General features: G+C 32.8%; 1 non-coding gene across 1 annotated transcript; it reads right to left on the reverse strand.

Moving 5' to 3' along the window:
• Positions 1-6,770: 6,770 nt before the first annotated feature.
• LOC133293780 (small nucleolar RNA R71) lies at positions 6,771-6,877 on the reverse strand. The gene has a single exon (XR_009749111.1). It is a non-coding gene; the product is annotated as a small nucleolar RNA R71 (small nucleolar RNA).
• Positions 6,878-9,944: the final 3,067 nt, after the last annotated feature.

Here is a 9,944-nt window from a genome sequence, read left to right on the forward strand (position 1 = left end):
TGACTCTTCACTCAACACTTTGTTACATTTTAGACCACATCCATATATATAGAGGCAGAATTACGAGTAAAAGGGTTTTCTTTTTATTTTGAGATAAAGAAAAATAATTTTATTAAAGTTTCTATTTATTTATACAATTAGATATAAAAAAATTATTTTCAAATTAAATTAAATTAAATCATGCATGTGTTGGTATTGCTCCTTGTAATTATTTTGTTTTATATGTTGCTGCAGTCATGCATAACATAAAATTTTGAAACAAAATAACATATTTCGCGATTAATATAAATATATAATAAAAAATTAATTAAAAAAATTAAATAAATTAAAATGCTCTTATTATTCTCATCAGATATTAAAATAAATTTTATCAAATCTTAAAAAATCAGCATTATATTCAAAAGTTTCTTCTAACAAAATCACCTAATCAATATCCTTTATTTTCTTATTATTTATATCAACACAAAGTCAGAGTTATTTTCAAATTATTTACCAAATTTGTTTTTGATTTTATTCAATCATTTTCAATTTTTAAATCACTTAATAAATACAATTTATTTAATTACTATTAATTTTATGCTCTATTAATTCTATCGTATATGATATCAATTATCATTCGGATTTACTAAAAGTTCCTTCTTTCCTTTTTCATATATGATATCAATTATCATTCGGATTTATGCACAGTTTCGATCTTGTTTCCTTTTACACATAATTTTTTTGAAATTGCTCTCTATTTCTTTTGACCAAGGAACTCCTTACGAAATTAAAAAAAAAATCATTATTTTTCATCGTGGAACATATACTTTGTTGAAAACTATTTTTCAATAGAATTCCACGATTTCAAATTCTCAAAAATTGAAAATTGAGGAATTTTATCGTTGAAAAAAGAGAGTAAAAAAAGATATGCTCTATTTAAAATTGAAATAGGTTTAGTCTAAATAAAGTGGGGCTCATTGATTTTTTTATATAAAAAAAAGTGACTTATTTTTCGACATGAAGGCAGCAGATTTTTAACTTATTTATAATAACAACAATAGTTTTTATAGATATATAACTTAAATGATTATTATTAATTATTTTTTTTGGTATCCAAATGATTATTTATTTTATAAAAGAGATATCAGTTTTAACTAACTAATAAACCCTTTAAATTTTATTTTGAAATAAATATATAATGAACAAATTTTATAAGTATTATAATTTTTTAATGATATAAAATAACATTGACAAGAAAATTTAACTTAAATTGTATGCGCGTGATGGAATTTGTTTATATTATAGAGAGAGAAAAATTCAAATTTTTTAAAAGCATTTATTTATAGGCTATTGTGAATACAAAATAAATTAATTCAAATATATTATTTATTTTATTTGATTAATGATAATCAATTATTTCAATATCAGGATAACGTATGAAGCATGAAACACACACCATGAATTTCTAAACAAGAATATCTGATAATCGTATAAATATATAATTGATTGAATCGAAAACCATATTTGGCAAGATATGACAACAAAATAGAAGTTTATTATTCAATCAGAACGATTTTATCATATAGAAAATATTGTGTTTTCACGTTGATTGTAAATATCAGCAAGTTTTTCAGTATAATTATATATGAAATTAAAAATATTATAAAAACAAATTTATACACTCTTCTATTTAAAATATCTTACAAGTTGAAATGAGCCAAAATAAATCATATAATTAACTAAAATAATAAAAGATATCTAAATTTAATTATGTTATGATTGTAATTGATTCCAGTTTTAAATGTCTCATGTTTACACATAATTAAAATTATTAAACAAGTTTATCCAATCAAATCTTGTCCTATTATGAGATATTTTTTTTCCTTTCTCTCTCCATTAAAAAAAATAAGGAAACAAAATTTGCGAACTTTCTGAATAAGGAAACAATTTTTTTTTTATCTTAATCTGAATTCTTAGTGTATCTCACCAAACTAAATTTATTTATTCAACTGAATGAAGGCCTATTTGAACCAGGCGAAAGAAAAAGAAAAAAAAAGGTGTCATCTAACTGTATAATAACGTTAAATAAACTTGCATATGTTTCAAAGATAATCATCAGATCAATATATCTTCATACCATAATTTTAGCTTCAGAAACATAATGTATTTTTGAGTTTCAAACAATTAGTGGAGTCGTTAAGATAGGACAATCATTTGATTGATGCTTGAAAGCTCACGGAAATCGAAAGTGCATAAACAGAAGATCACAACAAAAGAAAAATAAGAAAAAAAAAGAAAAGACGGTATTGTATAATCAAGTCTCTTAGCCGGAAACTAGGTTTTACCATAATTGATGTTATTGTCAAATCAGATGTTTGATCAAACAAAAATAACAGAAAAAAATTAACGACTAAGATTAATAAACAGAACCCCAACATTCTCATAACATAGTCATACTTCAATGTATGTAATCATCCCAATATTTGGGTCTTCTCCGTTTTCGCTTGGGTCTTTGGCTTCTGTGTTGAACTTCTTGCATCCGTTTTCGCTTGGGTCTTTGGCTTCTGTGTTGAACTTCTTGCATCGAATCATTGGATTTGGGTTGTTGGCATGTTGTTCTTGGACTGTTGATGGTGCTTTTCATGGGATTGATGATCTCGGGTTCAAAAACTTTGATTTTCTCTCCTCCACTGTTGTTCGGCCCATCATCAAGAACACCATTATGATGAAGATTGTAACCAGATACTGTTGTTGGAGTGTGATTAAAGGGCATGGAAAGTTCCATAGGATGAAAATTCAAATCTTGTATCAAGGGCTTGGTTTCAACAACTAAGTCATCAATGGTTGGTGTTGCCAAAGACTCTGAATTAAGGGATAAAACAGAGGGAATGAAGGAAGAGGGAAGAGGAGGTTTTTGATCAAAGAAAAGATGAGTTGAAGGTGGTGACGATGGTGGAGTACATGGAATCGATTCCAAATTCGGCAACCATAATTCCATAAAACTCAAGTATTCAGAATAAGATGAAATTTTCGGGAAGAAAGCATTAGCATCATTCTTTCTGGTTTCCTCCAAAAAAAATCCAGATAATCAGAATAAGTTGGTATTTGCAGGTGTTAATCCATGACTCTTCACTCAACACTTTGTTACATTTCAGACCACATCCATATATATAGAGGCAGAATTACGAGTAAAAGGGTTTTCTTTTTGTTTTGAGATAAGGAAAAATAATTTTATTAAAGTTTCTATTTATTTATACAATTAGATATAAAAAAAATTATTTTCAAATTAAATTAAATTAAATCCTGCATGTGTTGGTATTGCTCCATGTAATTATTTTGTTTTATATGTTGCTGCAGTCATGCATAACATAAAATTTTGAAACAAAATAACATCTTTCGTGATTAATATAAATATATAATAAAAAAATTAAATAAAAAAATTAAATAACTTAAAATGCTCTTATTATTCTCATCAGATATTAAAATAAATTTTATCAAATCTTAAAAAATCAGCATTATATTCAAAAGTTTCTTCTAACAAAATCACCTAATGAATATCCTTTATTTTCTTATTATTTATATCAACACAAAGTCAGTGTTATTTTCAAATTATTTACCAAATTTTTTTTTGATTTTATTCAATCATTTTCAATTTTTAAATCACTTAATAAATACAATTTATTTAATTACTATTAATTTTATGCTCTGTTAATTCTATCATATATGATATCAATTATCATTCAGATTTACTAAAAGTTCCTTCTTTCCTTTTTCATATATGATATCAATTATCATTCGGATTTATGCATAGTTTCCATCTTGTTTCCTTTCACACATAATTTTTTTGAAATTGCTCTCTATTTCTTTTGACCAAGGAACTCCTTACGAAATTAAAAAAAATCATTATTTTTCTTCGTGGAACATATACTTTGTTGAAAACTACTTTTCAATAGAACTCCAAGATTTCAAATTCTCAAAAATTGAAAATTGAGGAATTTTATCGTTGAAAAAAGAGAGTAAAAAAAGATATGTTCTATTTAAAATTGAAATAGGTTTAGTCTAAATAAAGTGGGGCTCATTGATTTTTTTATATAAAAAACAAGTGACTTATTTTTCGACATGAAGGCAGCAGATTTTTAACTTATTTATAATCTCAAAAATAGTTTTTATAATAACTTATTTTTCAAATTCTCAAATGATTATTATTAATTATTATTTTTTTGGTATCCAAATGATTATTTATTTTATAAAAGAGATATCAGTTTTAACTAACTAATAAACCCTTGAAATCATAATAAGTGCTTGAATATTCCTAGAATAATATGTAGGACTGTGATTTCAAGTTTCAAGTTAAAATAACGAGAACTGGTGCCAGAACTAATACTGGCTATGAAAAGCGCGTATCGGAAAGGTGCTGCGAAAAATTTAAGGAAAATATGATAATTCTTGTAAAATTGAGTAGGTTCAGAACCCCAAGTTTGGGATTAAAATGCTAAGCGTAGCAATTAATGTTAATATTGTGTGATGAACTCTTAAGTGGCTATATATATAACATGTTGCACAAAACCCTAGGCATCTTGTTATTTTCCTACGTGAAGGGTGGCTGACCAGCTTCTCTAAACACTACTTCATTGGTTCTTGATGAACCCTTAGTTCATCATGGTTTTTAGCAGGAATTAGGATCAAATTGTGTGATTAAATGATGAAAAAGAAGGTTAATGTCCTAAGATGTCCTCAATTACAAGTTCAAGAGCTTTATTGGAAATTTGTATGATTCTTGTAGGAAAAGCAAGCTTGAAAGACAACTGGAGAAGGAAGAAGATTCTGGAGCTCAAGAGGAGAAAAATTGCCTAAGTGTTGAGCGCTAAAACGTCCACACTGAGCGTTTTAGCGCCCTGTTACAGGAAGAGGCCAAAACTTGCTGGTGATGAGCGCTAAAACGTCCACACAGAGCGTTTTAGCGCGCTGCTACACTAAGAAGATGGAAAATTGCTGGTCTTGGACGCTAAAACGGCCTGCAATATGCGTTTTAGCGCCCTAAAGTGGAAAAAGATTATGGTCTTCACCGCTAAAACGTCCAAATCAAACGTTTTAGCGTTGGAGTCAGTTAAAGTTAGTTGAGCATTCACCAAGTTTGGACGCTAAAACGGTCATTCCTTAACGTTTTAGCGTTGAAATCAGTTAAAAGCAGTTGAGCATACGTAAAGCATGGACGCTAAAACGGCCACTTATGGATGTTTTAGCTCCCACATCAGTTTTCTGTTTTTAATTGTCACACTATATAAGGCAAAGCCTTGACACTTGGAGGAGAATCTTGGGGGATCTGAACTCTCTCTCTCTCTTAAACTTAGTCTGACTTCTCTCTAAATTCTTTTAGTTTTTGTATTAGGATTTCCTTGTAATAGTTTGGAGATTGAAGACTTTCAACATGGAAATGAAGTTTGCTTCTTCTTCTCTTATTTATTCCTTAGTCATGTCTGAGTAGAGTCTTTGTAGTCTGAATGCAATGGAACTCCATGATAATATTATGTTGATTTGATTAATATGATGAAGTATTTTTCATGTGCTGATTTGAGATTTTCTGAGTTAATTATTTCTATCAATGAAGTAGTATAGAACAGGGATGTTTATATGACTTCTGTATTTGATAATCTCAACATCAGAATTCTAGTACTCAAGGGATTGATGCTAGAGTTCTGATGTAATCTTAAAACCTTAGTATTTCATGCATGTATTAAGAAAGAAATCACCAAGGGATTGGGGTTTCTGATTAATGTTTCTATCAGGGTAGTAAGGGATTACATCTTGATGATAAGTAAAAGGTTGATTAACACCACATGGAAAGGAATTCATCATATGATCAATTCTTATATTGTTTATCATGGAGGAAAGTTGTTTTCTGACTACTTGTTGTTTTCATTAATTCCTAATCCATATTTACTTGTGTCAATTTACTCAAAATCAATTTTCTGGTGACAAATTATTCATGATTTTTACAAACTCTTATTTGATTCAAATTAGTTTTCTATGGTATATTGGTGTTTGAACACAATTCCTCGTGGGAACGATCTTTACTCATCATTTTATTACTTGTACGACTAGTGCACTTGCTAGATTCGCAACAAGTTTTTGGCGTCGTTGCCGGGGAATTTGTTTTTCAACACTAACTGATACTATAGAATTCTGAGATTGAATCCTTTTATTTTCAGTATTTTAGTTTAAGTTAAATTTCTGGTCAATTTTGATTCTGGTACATGCGAGGTACACTTTATCCAAATTTGTTGTTATATGATCCAGAATTAGAAAGGACATTGAGGAAGCACAAAAGGGCAGCCAGGCAAAGGAGACAGTTGCAAGAAATTGGTGAATCAAGTACGGTTAATCAGGAAGATATAATGGCAGAGAATCACAGACCACCACCACCACAGAGGACACTGGGAGAGTACATGACTCCTGCAATGGTTCCTCTAATTGGGAGTGTTGTGCGCCCAACAGTGGAGCCCAACAACTTTGAATTGAAGCCTGCTTTGATACATTTGGTGCAGAAGGATCAGTTTGCTGGAACCAGTGCGGAGGACCCTTACTTGCACATAGAGAACTTCCTATTGTTAAGTGATACTGTGAAGATAAACGGTGTCACAAGAGATGCAATTCTGTTGAGACTATTCACTCATTCACTGACGGATGATGCAAGGAGATGGCTGCAATCATTGCCACAAGGAAGTATAACAACTTGGGATGATTTGCAAACCAAGTTCTTGCAAAGGTTTTTCTCAGCATCCAAGAGGGCCAAGTTGAAGGATGAAATTACAAGCTTGAAGCAGAAAGAGTCAAAATCTATTTATGAGGCTTGGGAGAGATTCAAGACTTTGTTGAGGAAATGTCCACAGCATGGAATTGAGGCATGGCAACAAGCAGCAATCTTCCTGCAAGGAATGACCACTAACACTAGAACCTTGGTGCATGCCACTGCTGGTGGATCATTGACTACCAAGACCCCTCAAGAAGCTTTAGATATTTTTGAGTCATTAGCATCTCAAGAATTTGATAATGCTCCAGCGGCTGACAGAAGGACAGGAATTATCAGGTTGGATGGGTATGATGCTTTGTTGGCAAGGAATGATCAACTGATGCAGACACAGAGACAACAGCAGCAACAATTAGATACCCTTATTAAGCAACTCTCTTCACAAAAGGTAGCTTCTGTGGAAACAAAGAGTGTATGTGCTATCTGTGGTAAGGGCCATGTGACAGAGGAGTGTGATTATGGGGGATCATCAGAACAAGCAGAGGTGAATGGAGTGTGGTATGATCAGAATAATCAAAGGAACTACAACAATCAGGGAAAGAATGTTTATATGCCACCATGGAAAAACAAGAATCAACACCCAGGATTCAGCTATAGTTCCAACCACCAATTGAATCCACCATTACATCCTCCACCACCACATATGAAGGAGCAGTCAAGTGATCCTGTTGCATGGGAGAAAGCGTTTGCTCAGTTATCTAAGACAACTCAGGATTATATTCAGGGTTCTACTTCATTCAGGGAAGAGACAACTGCATTCATGCAGGAGACCAGAACTTCTTTCAGAAATCAGGAAGCATCAATCAGAAATTTGGAGACCCAGATTGGTCAATTATCAAGACAGATATCAGAGAGACCACAAGGGAAATTTCCAAGTGATACACTGGTGAATCCTAAGGAGCACTGTAAAGCAATTATGACAAGAAGTGGGTTGGTACTTCAACCAGGGAAAAAGAAGGTGGAAAATAAAAAGAATGAAGAAGAGGTTGTGGTTGAAGATGTAGTCTCTGATGATGAAGGAGAGAAAATGAGAAATGAGAAAAGTGAGAAGGAAGTAGTTGTTAGAGATGTTATAGTTGGAGTTGACAAAGAAGAGGAAGGGAAGGACAATAAGAATGAAGGAGAGGTAGAAGTTGGTAAAAATGCTTCCCCACAAAAGATGATGAAGTGGGAAAAGAAGAAGATGGCTGACAAGAAAGAACAGCCAGTTAGTTTATCTCCCTATGCTAAAGTTCCCTACCCTCAGAGGTTGAAGAAAGAGATTCAGAAGCAGCACTATGCAAGATTTCTGGATATCTTCAAAAATTTACAAATTAACATACCATTTTCTGAAGCACTGGAAAATATGCCTCACTATGCAAAATTCATGAAGGATCTTCTTACTAAGAAGAGGAAATTAACTGATGGTGAGACAGTGGCCCTAACAGCAGAGTGTAGTGCCCTAATCCAGAAGAAGCTTCCAACAAAAATGAAAGATCCAGGAAGCTTCAGTATCTCTATTGCTATAGGAGATGTGGAGGTGGGAAAGGCATTGTGTGATTTGGGAGCCAGTATAAACTTGATGTCGTTGACAGTATGTAGAGCTTTAGGAATTAACACTTTAAAGGAGACCAATCTTATTCTGCATCTTGCAGATAGATCTATCAAGAGGCCTGAAGGTGTGGTTTAAGATGTCTTGGTCAAGGTAGACAAGTTTATTTTTCCAGTGGATTTTGTGATTCTTGACATGGAGGAAGAGGATACAGAAAGTCCTTTATTGTTAGGAAGACCCTTTTTAGCAACTGCAAGATCTTTGATAGATGTTGAACAAGGAAAGTTGTTGCTAAGGGTGGATGAGGAAACAGTTACAATTGATGTATTCGAAACCATCAAGCATCCTGTGTATGTGGAGGATTGTTTTAGATTGGATGTGATACAGGAGGTTGTGGAAGAAGTGAATAAAAAAGAAGAATTACCAGTTGAGGAGCAAAGATCAGACGAAGAGATAGGTACAGAGGATTACCAAGAAGAGCTAGAAGTGGAAGAGCTTGAGAAGAAGATTGATGACATTCCAAAAGGAGCACCTAAGGTAGAACTTAAGGAATTACCTTCACATTTGAAGTATGTGTTCCTTGGGGATGATCAAACATATCCAGCAATCATTAATGCAATGTTGTCTGATGAGGAAGAAGGGAAGTTGATTAATGTACTCAAGAAGAATAAAATGGCTATTGGATGGCAGTTTTCAGATCTCAAGGGTATTAATCCTTCCTTTTGCACTCACAAAATATTGATGGAAGAAGAGGTCAAACCAGTAAGGCAACCACAGAGGAGACTCAACCCCACTATGAAGGAAGTAGTGAGGAAGGAGGTGGTGAAGTTGCTTGATGCTGGGATGATTTACCCAATTTCAGACAGTGCTTGGGTGAGTCCTGTGCAGACCGTGGGACAATCACTGGCTGGAGAATGTGCATTGATTACCGGCGGCTGAATAAGGCAACCAGGAAGGATCATTTTCCACTTCCTTTCTTGGATTAGATGCTAGAGAGGTTGGCAGGACATGCTTTTTATTGCTTCTTGGACGGTTATTCAGGGTACAATCAGATAGCTGTGGCACCAGAGGATCAGGAGAAGACTGCTTTTACATGTCCATATGGAATATTTGCATACCGGAGGATGCCTTTCGGTTTATGCAATGCTCCTGCCACATTTCAAAGGTGCATGCTTTCCATTTTTTTCTGATATGATAGAAGAATGCATTGAAATTTTTATGGATGATTTTTCTGTATTTGGTTCTGATTTTGATGTATGTCTAGGGAATTTAGATTCTGTTTTGAAAAGATGTCAAGACTGTAATTTGGTTTTGAACTGGGAGAAGTGCCATTTTATGGTGACAGAAGGTATAGTTCTTGGATACAAGGTGTCTAGGAATGGAATTGAGGTGGACAGGGCAAAAATTTCTGTGATAGAGAAACTTCCTCCACCTGTAAATGTTAAGGGTGTGAGGAGTTTCTTGGTCATGCAGGATTTTACAGGCGGTTTATAAAAGATTTTTCAAAAATTGTGAAGCCCTTATGCAAGTTATTAGTTAAGGATCAAGAATTTCTGTTTGATGATGAATGTTTGCATGCATTTCATGTTTTAAAGAAAAGTTGACCACTGCACCTATCATGATGGC

Source organism: Gastrolobium bilobum, unplaced genomic scaffold (genome assembly GCF_033153095.1).
Source record: "Gastrolobium bilobum isolate Gb01-03AN ecotype WA unplaced genomic scaffold, APGP_CSIRO_Gbil_v1 utg381964, whole genome shotgun sequence".
NCBI lineage: Eukaryota > Viridiplantae > Streptophyta > Magnoliopsida > Fabales > Fabaceae > Gastrolobium > Gastrolobium bilobum.